Raw genomic sequence first — 13,821 nt, forward strand, 5'->3', positions numbered from 1 at the left:
CTCACTGGAGTGAGCATGTTTGTGGGAATGCATGCTTTTGTGAATATGGACCGCTCTGAGCTCTTCGACAGTCTGGAGAAGACTTTGGTTCTCCTTCTTCAGTTTTAATAGTCGACTACGGATATGCTCACTCACCTCCTCACTTCGAGTCTGCCGCCCCTGTAAGTTGTCATTAGTTTTAGATAGTTGTTCAATCTCGCCTACTAGGTGCTGCGACGCCTCCATGCTCCTCCTCTGAGCTAAAAACCAAGTCAAGTTTTATCCTGCAGCTCCTCAATACATTTACGATCTGCATCCCTTCCTTGTTCCATATCGTAGATACAGGTTTTCAGCAACAGGCTGTGCTTCTCCAGCTGGTGCATTTGTTCTGAGCGTGTCCTCCAGCCTGCCAATTGATCCTCAAACACCTCTTTGGTTTCCTGCAGTATTCTGTTATCCTCTTTGAGATCCCCCACTTTGGCCTTTTAAAAGTCCATCTTGTGCATTTGCTCCCTGTAGCGTGCCACCTGACTCTCCAGCTTGTCAGCTTTGATTGCGCGTTCTCTCAGCACTTCCAGTTCATCACGTTGGGCACGGGCTTCTACAAGTAGCTTCAAATTTTCCTGCCGAAGCCTCTTTATTTCTTCCTCCATGTTTTCCTTCTCATGTCTGTTGTCCAGCAGTTGTTCATTCCTCTCTTTTAGCTCTTGCCTAAGTCGTCTGATCTTTGTGTTTGTATCGGCAAATTCCACCATCAGGTTTTTCTGAATTCCCACCTGCTGCTGTTGCATAATGGGAGGATTGACGATGGACAGTGGACTGGGTGTGCCACAAAGCACACAAACCACACTTTCCCTATCCTGAGATAACAGTGTGTGCACTGCACATCTCGCCCTTCTCGCTGACAAGCAAAACACCTCCTTGGGACATAAGCAGGGCGTCTAGTGTTCCAGTTGGGTGCTGGGGGCTTGCTGTAGTTATTTTGTTTTGCAGAAGGTGGCTGAGGCTCCCTAACTGTTCTCGTGACTGAGGTAAGGAGGGAGGACTGAGGCTGAAACATAGCCTGCTATAGTGTCTCACTGATCTGGGCTATTTCTGCACTGAGGTCTTTAAGAGAAGCAACACTTACCTTAAGTTCAGTCAACTCCTCAGGGGACACTTTTGATTTTTCTTTTCCGGGACAATTACTAGGTTGTAGGTCTTCTGACTGTACCCTACTAACATATGTCGCTATAGCCCTGACAACTGCATCAATGATTTCTTCACACTGGTAACCCCTATTCAGTCCATTTTCAATTTGATGAACCAGGCTGGAGATTGTCGGCTTGTCCTTCTGGCCTGGTTCACCTATTTGACCGGCAATTTTGAAATCTTTGCGCCAGTTTGGCCTTGGCTGGGGTTGGGGGAACACAACCCTTTGAAGGTCCGCAGCGGCTGGTAGCTGGGGCAAAGTTGTTGGAGTCTCTTCTAATCTTGATCCTGTTCTTTTTGTTTTCATCTTTTTCCTTCATGCCTCGTCTCGGATATTTCATCTTTTAGTTTCAACCATTCAGACATGCTTTCATCCTCTTCATCTTTTAGTTCTTCTCTTTCTAGGTGCTTCACAATGTTAGCCACCAATGATAGACACAATTTCCGTTTAACACTTCTCGAAGGTGTTTCCTGAATCCACTTTGTGCTTCATCAGTTCATTGGACTCTCTAAACCAGACCAATATCAGAATATGCTCCAGTTGCAATATGGTACCAGTAAGCCATGAGTCAATTTTCAGTCCAAGTTGGTTGTGGTTTATTTCAATCAGCCGAAGTAGCTCAGATGGGAAAGCGTTAGACTGAACATCTAAACGTCCCTGGTTTAACCCCAGGTTTCGGCAATAAATTTGACTTTGCAAACCCACCCTAAATCATTTGTCAGTCAGTTTGAAAACTGTTTCCTTGTAAGTCATAAGACATTTTGCAGTCAAGTTTGACTCTTGTCACCAACATGACCCGAATTGGCTCAGATAGAGAATGTTGGAGAGTATTCCCTGAATCGACCTCGGGCTTCGGCAGTCCATTGGACTCTCTAAACCAGACCAACGTCAGTAAATGCTCCAGTTGCAATATTGTACTAGTAGGCCATGAGTCAATTTGCAGTCCAAGTTGGTTGTTGTTTATATCAATTGGCCGAAGTAGCTCAAAGGGGAGAGCGTGAGACTGAAGCTCTAAAGGTCCCAGTCTGCAATTATAATAACAATTAAGGTATTTAACAAAAAAAGAAAGAGGAAACTAAAAACAAACACAATTTGAATTAAAACAATCACGCCTTCATTTGGCATAACAGTTACATAAAGAAGCACGAAGTGCGTCACAATGTAGGAAGTGATTGATATCCATCTGCTGGTAGCAAGAGTCCTTGACGACTCTTTGCTGCAAACCCAGATCAACAGTCCTCGGAGCCCGGGACTGGGTGAGATGTCAGATAAACAGTCCTTGTTAGATGACTAGGTGACTGGTTACGACCCCGAGTTCTCTTCAGACAATTTGAAGAATGATTTAATACAAAAATGATTAAATACACACATATAATAGTATTACAGAATAAACCCAACAATAAGAATTTCTTTTCTCATATTTAGATGTAATTTTCGATTGTTTTCACTTTTTTTAACCTGTCTTGTTCAGTTGTTTTTTTTTAAGTGATACTGCATTTTCTTTTTGGTGAGAACATGCTCTCATGTATGTGTATGAAACTAGAATGCAATTAAACACTTGTTGTTAATATTTGAAATAGATGACAAAAAAAATGGACTAAATGTAATGAAATAAAAAGGAATTTTCCTGTTTGACTATTTTCTGTTCCCTTCTCACAATGATATTTAGGCCTGACCATGTTTCACCGTATTAATTCTACTTTCATCAGAATGTCAAGGCATTTGCGGGACGTTTTCAGAAAAATGATTAGTTTTTATCAGATACACAACAGAACACATATTGAAGCAAATATACTGAGGAATTGTGGGTATCCTCACCTGCTGACGGAGCTCCTGTGGACCACCAGCGCAAGAACCTCGGTCTCGGCCGGGGACATTCGTGAGTTAGTCCTGCTATACACAGTCGTCCATTATGCATTTAAAAATTTCCATTCCAATGAAAAACTCGGTATGAGACATTCGGCGCCAGGATTTACAAAACAGTATACCAAGTTGAATTTAAGCTAATAATGCAAGTCATTACCTTATCGTGGTGGTGGGGTTCGTGGTCCCGGTGGTGGGGTTTGTCAGTCCCAGTGATCCTTGGAGCAATGGTGTCCGGAGCCTTGTAGCCCTGGTAGGGTTACCCATGGCTAACTGGTCTGATGTAAGGGATTAGACGGAGAATGGCTCAGAGGATCTCTTATGATGTGCAACATTATTGGACGAAATCTTCCCTCGCCCGGACGCGGTTAGGAAGAGCCTGAGCGTAAGGTTGAGAAATCCCGGCTCGACATAGTTTGGCTCTGGAGTTGCCCGCGGGAAAAAAGGGTTGCATCCCTCCATTTTCAGGTGGGGGAACGGCGTCTGATTGTTGTTTGTGTGAATGCACAAAACAGCAGGTCAGGGTATCTACCCCTTTTGGAGTCCTTGGAGGGGGTGCTGGCGAGTGCTCCTTAGGGGGACTCCCTTGTTCTGCTGGGGGACTTCAATGTTGAAGTGAGACCTGGAGGGAGTTATTGGTAAGTGGTAGTGTTGAACAATAGTAACATCAATATAAAGTTAATACATTTTTAACCTATGAAAATAACAATGACAATATTAAATTGGACAGTGATAGGCAATTTCAGATTGAAAAATTGTTTTTTTTTTCCAAATCACAAAGAAAAGCAATTTAGTAACAAACTACTTAGAAGCATAACCCCAAAATCTTGGCATCAGAGATTTATCAGGAGAAATCATAGATCATATAACAAAGACAATTGCACATATGTCAAGCAAGCAAAAATATAAGCCCCTTTTCAATTTCAAAATGTTAATATTGAACTTATATTACAATACAGCTTCTGACATAAATCTTTTCAGACAAACTAAAAAGGTTAGATGATATCTATATATTTAAACAACTGCAAACATTGTAGGGACTAAGTTTGTAACATTTAAAGAGAGTTTTAATTTGAGAAGATGCACATAGGTAGTACGCTTATGACAGCTTTCTGATGTGTGGTATGATTAACTATGTTTTTATAATATCGAAAATCTACAAGCATCCAAAAAGGTGAAAAAGCTTTTTCCTGCTCAGTTTGTTGTCAGAAATACAGTTGCCAAAAGACTTTAAAATCACACAAAAGAATATATTTTCTTTGTCAGTTTGTATTTACAAAATCATTTGGAAGGCCAATTTGAAGCCTCACAGAACGAATCCACAAAGAGGGAAAAAAATATTTGCCTGCCCAGTCCGTGGTCAAACATTCAATCACAAGAACACAAAATCTCATACTGGTAAAACAAAAAAAATCTTCCTGCTCGGATTATATAGTAACATTAGCTAACTGCCAGTTTAAATTCGACATGGTATCTTGATTTTGTTAATTGCGCCGTCGAACGTCTTGTATTTGTGTTTTTCATTGAAATGGAAGTTTTTAACTGCAAAATGGATGACTCGGTAAATTGCAGAACTCGCCGTGGATGTGACAGCCCACAGTCGAGACCGAGGTGCTTGTGATGGTGGTCCTCAGGAGCTTCGGCAGTTGGTGCGAATCGTCACGTGCCTCTGTATGTCTGCTTGGATTAGTCTGATTAGTTACATTTGTGAATCAGCTTGTCAGTAGTAGAGCAAGAAGAAGCAGAGTGGCGCATCGGAAGCGTGCAGGGCCCATAACGCAGAGGTCGATGGATCAAAGCCATTCTCTGCTTTTGACTGTTATTTCCTTTTTTTACAGAAGCAAAATACCTCCCTTGTTGTGTTGCAGTTGCTGTGAAGAACTGATCTTGACAATTATTAATTCTGTAAATAAATACCTCACTTCACATTCTTCTTAAGGATGCCCACCGATCAAAAATCGTATTAAAATTTAACGGAAATCGGAACCAATGCGTCATATTCAGAGTATCGGAAGACTATTGGTTCCCTGAGAAAACCCACGCAAGCTTGGGGAGAACATGCAAACTCCACGCAGTTGGACCAACCTGGATTTGAACCCAGGACTCCAGAGCTGTGAGGTCGACGCGCTATCCACTCGCATCACTGGGCTGCTACTTAGTTCTTATTTATTGATTATTTATTTGTCTGTTTGTTGTTGTTATTTGTGCACTACATGGTGAAAGCATTAAATCTCATTATACTTGTACGACAGTGGTGGGCCGTGAGGGCCTTCAAGGACTTCTCTGCTGGCCTGAGAAATATCTGAATCATATATTATATTTTGCCCTCCAATACTTTGTTAGCTTCCTTTCCCCCTGGTTGTACTGCCTGGGCGCCCACAGAGACTCGAGGTGTAAAACAAGATGGTGACATACTCCTATCACAAAGGAGAGGGAAGTGGTATGAAAAGAACAATCTGGAGAACTACTATTAAGAAAATGTGTGATATCCTGACACCCGGAATTCACTGGGTCTAGACGTCACACTTAAATCTGCAGTTGTGCAGATGAGATGCATAACTTTTAAGGTTAATTGTTGTTATATATATATATATATATATATATATATATATATATATATATATATATATATATATATATATATATATATACATATATATATATATATATATATATATATATATATATATATATATATATATATATATATATATATATATATATATATATATATATATATATATATATATATATATATATATATATATATATATATATATATATATATATATATATATATATATATATATATATATATATATATATATATATATATATATATATATATATATATATATATATATATATATATATATATATATATATATATATATATATATATATATATATATATATATATATATATATATATATATATATATATATATATATATATATATATATATATAAATATCCACTAGGCTATCCAAAATTCTATCTTAGTGACTATACTGTATGAAAGTATAAAGAATATATTATATATTCCACAGTCACGAGGATAGAATTTTAAATAGCCTAGTGGAAATTTCCATCATAACACCTATGAGTTAGGGGGGGGGCGTCATATACCATGACACACCCATTTCTTTGTTCATCTTAAGTTTGTACCTATGTCACATGATATTCTGTGAATAAAACTAGCTCATCTGTTGGGGGATTCAAACTAGTCAGGCTGGGGGATGGACACATCTCCCAGCGCTGGCTACTCTGACCCCCTCCTTCAGCTGAAGTCTGGTAAATCTCATCACGCTTGACTCTGTTTGCTTCCTTTGATCCGAAGTTATTGCATGTATATGGATTAGATCCCACAGTCATACTCCCGGACTCTCTTTGTCCAAATGTGATCTATTATGTGGGTTGATAGGTCACATGCTTAAACCTGAAAAAAAGTGTCGCAGTATGTACACGCATGGCTTGTTTGTCTAGTGGTATGATTCTCGCTTTGGGTGCGAGAGGTCCTGGATACAACTCCCAGATGAGCTCTTGCCTTGTCAAATTGTGATCTAATTTGGGGGTGATATGGCACATTAGCTACCTAAGGAAAAAACTGTCACTGTATGAGCACCACTGGCTCGTCTGTCTAGTGCTGGGGTGGGCAAACTTTTTGGCCCAGGGCCACATTGACTTTAAAAATTTGACAGATGGGTCGGGTCAGTGCAATATACGATACACATAAAAAACTGCATCCGTTAACAGTACATATGAAACATAAACAGAAAAAAAGGACTAAAGAATTAACAAGAGAGTGGACAGAACCAAATAATATTAATGTTTAGATTTTATTTTCACAACAACGGACTGGTAAACAGAATAAACAAATTTATATGAACTTGGATTAATATATGCAGACACACTTAAACATACGTTTAACGTAACTTTACACAAAACTGAATTCTAATTTTGTTTTAATCTTTTTTTTTCCTTCCTTTCCATGTCTTCAACCTCATGTTTGCTATCAATGGGATGTTTGATGTTTTTCTACGTATTCCCTTCTAAATATTCCAAAAACTATGCGCACAAATGTCCTCACAATAGGATAACCCACGACCACTTGCCAACGAAAAGTATTCTTGTAGTACTAGCGATCGTTCCACTGCTCAAAGAACAACATTGCCTCTGGCTCGCAACAACCCATTTTTAAATTATTTCACGTTTCCTGTCCATTGTGAACAGTCGCCTTTTCTTTGCAAAACTGCGGGTGAGGAAATGCAAAGTTAGTCCAGTGGTCATTGAAATATTTTATACACGAAAGAGATGCAAAAAAGACATTTTTCAGATGGGAGAGACAATGCGGAGCGGAAAGACAATGACACACACGGAGTAGGAGGTGGGGACTGTTCGGTGGTCCTTCATCGGTTTGTGTAACGATAATGTCTTCTCTGCTTCGATGAATGTCCGCCTGGGAATCTTTTTCCAAAAAAAAGCCTAGTTTCATTGCAGTTGAAAACTTGCTGAGGGATGTAACTTTCCTCAAGGAAAATATCTTGATGCGTCCTTGTTGGGTTTATTCTGTTTTATTATTATAATAGTTATATTAATTCATTTCTTTATTAAATCATTCTCTTTCTTTTCTTTGTATTAATTCATTACTTTGTTAAATCATTCTCTTTCTGTTTTTCAAAAGTGTTGAGGTCACGCCAAGTCATCTTTAACCTAGACAGCCTGTTCCAGGATGGTTATACAAACAATCCACCCAATCTCGGTCCTTGAGATTTGGTGGGCCCTTGGTGACGAGGACAGGGCTATTCGGACAATAACAAGAATATTGTTATCGTTATGTAACCGTACACTTCGGGTTTTTCTGTATGTAACGATTATATGATTATGATTATATTATATGATTCTTAGGTCAAGGAGGTTGTATAATTACTCTAATCTAAATGTTGTTAGGTCTAGTCCCTGTTTTTGTTATTAGTAAAATACTTTGATTGTTATTGTAGTCTCAGATGTTGTTTTTACTCATACGTGATGGAATGATCAACAACTCTGTAACTTGTGACCATAAGAATGGGACGAAAACGTCTATTCGAGGAGACGTTCGGAAGTTGTAAGGGACACTTGCTGTAACGCTCCCCTCCGGAGGCTTTTACCTGTTGTATCCATTTCTATTTAATTAAATGTCAATAATTGAATAAGATGTCTTCCTGCAGTTATTGATAATTACGGACGAAGGTAATTATTAATGAACCTGACAGTCCTTCTGCTTAAGGATGGTCGAAATGGTTGACATACTCCTCTCGTATTGCCTAGCGTACTCAGTAACACGTACCTCACTCATATTTTTCAATTATTTCGCCTTTCGTGTCCATTGTCAACACTTTTGCTTTGCAATACTCTGCCGATCCATAGTAATACTGTTTACCTGTAAATGTACCCAACGCGGGGGGAAAACTGGTGGGTTGGGAAAGGCAAAGTCTGCCCAGTGGCGTAGAAATATTTTATACACGAAAGAGACGCAAAAAAGACAGTGCCGTGGCCACCTGGCTTGGTCGCATCACGAAATTTAGATCGTATCTGGGGCGAAATATTCGATCAAAATTTTCGTCGCGGTCGTATCACAAGGTTTGACTCTATTGTTTTAGTAAGCCATGAGTCAATTTGCAGTCCAAGTTGGTTATTTACTTGAACGATCAGCTGAAGTAGCTCAGTTGGGAGTGCGTTAGACTGAAGATCTAACGTTCCCTGGTTCGACCCCAGGTTTCGGCAGTATATTGGACTTTGCAAACCCACCCTAAATCAACTGGTAGTAAATTTGAAAACTGTTTCCATGTAAGCCATGAGTCGTTTTGCAGTCAAGTATGACTCGTGACACCAACACGACTCGAATAGGCTCTAATAGGGAATGTTGAAGAGCGTTCCCTGAATCGACCTCGGTCTTCGTCAGTCCATTGGACTCTCTAAACCAGACATGTCCAAAGTCCGGCCTGCGGGCCAATTAAGGCCCGATGACGATTTTTTACCGGCCCGCGGCCTCTATCATGAAATCAATAATATACGGCCCGCCAGCACTGTTGACCACAGTATAAAATACATGTGTACAAAAAGCTATTTTTCACTTCACCAGAAGATGGCAGTAGCCCTGTGGCCGCACTCTGGCCGCCGTGACCCTTGGCCTTGCGTCATCGTTTCAGCCCAGCCCATTTCTAACATGGCGACTGTAAACAAAAAAAGGAAAGTTGACCGCGAGGGTCGCCGCTTCCAGGACAAGTGGAAATTTGAGTATTTTTTCACTGAAATACGAAACAACTGTGTCTGCCTAATTTGCCAAGAGACTGTGGCTGTTTTCAAGGAATTCAACATTAAGAGGCACTACCAGACGAAACATGCTAGCTACGACAAGCTAACTGGGAACGAACGCGGTGAAAAAGTGAAGCAACTGGAAGCTGTTTTAACGGCACAGCAAAGCTTTTTCACAAGAGCCCGTGAGTCAAATGAAAATGCCACAAAGGCAAGCTACGAAGTGGCAACGCTAATTGCAAAGCACTGCAAACCTTTCAGTGACGGTGAATTTATTAAAGACTGTGTAATGAAAATGGTTGAGAAAATTTGTCCCGCGAAGAAGCAAGAGTTTGCCAATATTTGCCTGGCTCGTAATACTGTGGCACGGAGAATTGAAGACGTTTCTTCAGATATTAAGAGACAGTTAGAGGCAAAAGGAACTGAGTTTGACTTTTTCTCGTTAGCGTGCAATGAAAGCACGGATGCGTCCGACACCGCTCAGTTACTGATCTTTTTAAGAGGAGTGGACAATGACATGAACGTGAGTGAAGAGCTTCTGGACCTCCAGAGTCTGAAGGGCCAAACAAGAGGAACAGATTTATTTGTTTCTGTTTGTTCCACCGTCGATGACATGAAACTACAGTGGAATAAAGTCACCGGGATTATTCCGGACGGCGCAGCTGCCATGGCTGGCGAGCGGAGTGGATTATCAAGCCTTGTCTGTGACAAAGTCAGCGAAGAAGGAGGCAGCGCTATTAAACTCCACTGTATTATTCATCAAGAAGTTCTCTGTGCCAAATATATGAAGTATGATAATGTTATGAAACCGGTGATAAAGACTATTAATTATATTCGCTCCAAAGCGCTGTGCCACCGCCAGTTTAGACAGCTTCTTCTTGACATCCAGGCTGAATACGGAGATGTTTTGTATCACACCGACGTAAGGTGGCTCAGACGGGGGTCCGCGCTGCAGCGCTTCTTCTCCCTCAGGGAGGAAATTGGACAATTCTTGACTAAAAAGGGACAACCCATGCCACAATTAAATGATCCTTTTTGGCTGGCTGATTTGGGATTTTTAGTTGACATAACGCGACATCTGAATGCGCTGAACACAAGACTTCAAGGGCAAAATGCAGTGGTAATCCAACTGTATTCACACATCAAAGCCTTTCGGACCAAGCTGCTACTTTTCCAAAGACACTTGTCACAGACAGGCGCAGCCCAATACCGCACATTTCCCGTCGCTGCAGGGAATTGTGACCAGTTTCCCACAGATCAATATCAGTGCGCAAATGACAAAGTATGCAGCAGACATCTCATCTCTGGTTGAGGAGTTTCAGCAGCGCTTTCGGGACTTTGCAGCTATTGAAAAGGAGATCACGCTTTTTTCCTCTCCTTTCTCCGTGAACCCTGATGACGCTCCAGACCACCTGCAACTGGAGCTCATTGAGCTGCAGTGTGACGCCGAGCATCGCAGTCGGCACCAACAGCTCCCTCTTGTTAACTTCTACCGCCAGCTGGATGAAGGCAGGTTCCAAGCTATTCGGACATTTGCTAAGAAAATGCTGAGCTTGTTTGGCTCCACATACATGTGCGAGAAGACATTCTCCGTTATGAACATTGACAAGAGCCGCATGAGGACGAGACTGAGTGACTCTCACCTGCGTGACGTCTTGCGCATCAAAACCACTGCTCTTGAGCCAGACCTGGACTACATACTGCAGTCAAGATCCCAGTATCACCCTTCACATTAGTGCAGGCAAGATATTTGTTAAGTCCTCTGAGTTGAATAAATTCTTAAATCTCAGTTCATTATTTTTTTTGTGATGGTCAAAATCACAGTTTGAATATGCAGTGATCATTGTTTTGTTTTCAGCACTGTTCCTACAGTGAGCATATAATAGTGAATAATATGTGATGTTTCACATGAACTTAGATATCCTTGATAGTTTTCTTAATTTTTTGTGGTTTGTGATTTCGGTAAAAACCTAAATGTAAAAAAAATGTAAAAGTAAAAGTATGCCATTTGTAATTAAAAAAAAATCCCCAAAAGTTAATTTGTATTTAATGTTAATGGTTCAAAGAATGTTAGGCTAAATAGTCGGCCCACACACATTTTCACTTTACCAAATCTGGCCCTCTTTGCAAAAAGTTTGGACACCCCTGATCAAAACTAAATAACAAATGGGGCTTTTCCCAAGGCCGTTATGGTTGGCACAGTGCCATAAATGCTGATTCATTGTTAATAATAATAAAATACCTTAGCTGTCAGTGAATCCGGAAACATAACTTTTGAAGAATATGACATATTTTAAACATATAATCTAATGAAGACCATGATGTGTTTAACTCATTCATTTTGTTATAGCTGCATCAGTTCTATATAGCTGTTGTACGATTGTCAAATGAAGAAATATTTAGCTTATTCATTTTAGTATAGCTGATTCATTTTGTGTTACTATTGTATTATTGAGCGCTCGTTTTAAGTTAGTATCACACAGACTGCCGGGGTTCCCCTAAGATGAGGTTTTGACAAAGAACAGAGGCCCTCGGCCCAAATTCTTTGTGCCTTTACAAAGAACGGGCCCTTCGTCCAAAATCCTTGTGAGGTTGATTAACAGGAGGCGCCAAGAAAGTCCACACTAAGAAGGGGGGCAAACAGTGTAAATCTTCGGGTCCAGGCTGGCAAGGAGATGACCGGTGCCGATCTCCAAGGCCAACGGAGATGTGTGGACAATGGACTAGGGAATCCTGAGCAAAGGCAGACCGCTGGACAGTCATGAATCAGTCAACATCGTGTTGTTAATCAGCTAATGAATATGCATTTTTGTATTACTATAACTGGGCAAACTTGCACATGGACTTTTTTTTTCTCATCCTCCGCTCCGCATAGACACGCTCAGCGGGCTTATTACTTGGGAGAGGAACCCCGAGCTCTGTATAGATCAATTTGTCGGGAATAAACCATCTGTGGATCCACTCGCTCTGGCCTGGTCTGTCTCCTCCGATGCTGAACACTTTGTTAGACGGGATAAGACAGAGTTAAGGAATTGGGTTCACATGCTAAAACCTTACGTCTAACACCAAATCCGAGAAGTGGTCCGCAGCTGTGAAAGCAATGTTGTGCTCAGCAAGAAAATGGCAGAAGAGAATTTACGCATTTTTCGTCTTGTGGGATGCTGCAGGATTTGCGGTAAAGACGAAGTGCTTGGTTAATGGGACATGTGAATTGAGTTTTTTTTAACATTCTCCACGTGTCCGGCAGTTTTAAAGTGGCTCTCCAGATCGTAAAATCCACTCGCAGCAACTTTCACGTCTTTATTGAATAAAGACGTGAAAGTTGCTGCGAGTGAATTTGTCAGGTTCATTAATAATTACCTTCGTCCGTAATTATCAATAACTGCAGGAAGACATCTTATTCAATTATTGACATTTAATTAAATAGAAATGGATACAACAGATAAAAAGCCTCCGGAAGGGAGAGTTACAGCAAGCGTCACCGTACGACTTCCGAACGTCTCTTCGAATAGACATTTTCGTCCCATTCTTATGGTCACGAGTTACAGAGTTGTTGATCATTCCATCACGTATGAGTAAAAACAACATCTGGGACTACAATAACAATCAAGGTATTTTACTAATAACAAAAACAGGGACTAGACCTTACAACATTTAGATTAGAGTAATTATACAACCTCCTTGACCTAAGAATCATATAATATAATCATAATCATATAATCGTTACATACAGAAAAACCTGAAGTGTACGGTTACATAACGATAACAATATTCTTGTTATTGTCCGAATAGCCCTGTCCTCGTCACCAAGGGCCCACCAAATCTCAAGGACCGAGATTGGGTGGATTGTTTGTATAACCATCCTGGAACAGGCTGTCTAGGTTAAAGATGACTTGGCGTGACCTCAAGACTTTTGAAAAACAGAAAGAGAATGATTTAACAAAGTAATGAATTAATACAAAGAAAAGAAAGAGATTGATTTAATAAAGAAATGAATTAATATAACTATTATAATAATAAAACAGAATAAACCCAACATTCCCCCGTTTTTATAATATGTATGTTATTAGTCATTTCTTAGTAATCACTAAATGGTAATGTCGGTGACTGCGATTTTATCCGCCTACTCCTTACTCCCATGGCTGGTCTGAAAGAGAAAAAACATAATTATATTCGTCCAATTGGTCCTCGGATTTACCGTACTCCTGGACCTCACTGCTTTCCCCAAACCGTCCCATAAGATACAACTCATGTACTTTAGAATTTGTAGGGGCCGTTGCAGTAGTTATAAGTCGGCTTAGCAAGGAGCGCAAACAGGGGATACTACATCACCCACACAATGTTAGGATAGCGGTAATTGTGCCTATAGTCCAAATCTTTAGATTTTCCAAAGGTCTTATCCCACCAATCTGACAATGCGGACGTATCTACTCCAGAGTGCTCTTGCATATTGCGGTTCAGTGTTTGCAGGCCAGTAATGGCCCTGGTGA

At 40.3% G+C, this 13,821-nt stretch overlaps 1 non-coding gene across 1 annotated transcript; it reads left to right on the forward strand.

Annotated features, from left to right (window-relative positions):
* Positions 1-8,727: 8,727 nt before the first annotated feature.
* On the forward strand, positions 8,728-8,800 carry trnaf-gaa (transfer RNA phenylalanine (anticodon GAA)). The gene has a single exon. It is a non-coding gene; the product is annotated as a tRNA-Phe (tRNA).
* Positions 8,801-13,821: the final 5,021 nt, after the last annotated feature.

This window comes from Stigmatopora nigra, unplaced genomic scaffold (genome assembly GCF_051989575.1).
Source record: "Stigmatopora nigra isolate UIUO_SnigA unplaced genomic scaffold, RoL_Snig_1.1 HiC_scaffold_24, whole genome shotgun sequence".
NCBI classification, from domain to species: Eukaryota; Metazoa; Chordata; class Actinopteri; order Syngnathiformes; family Syngnathidae; genus Stigmatopora; species Stigmatopora nigra.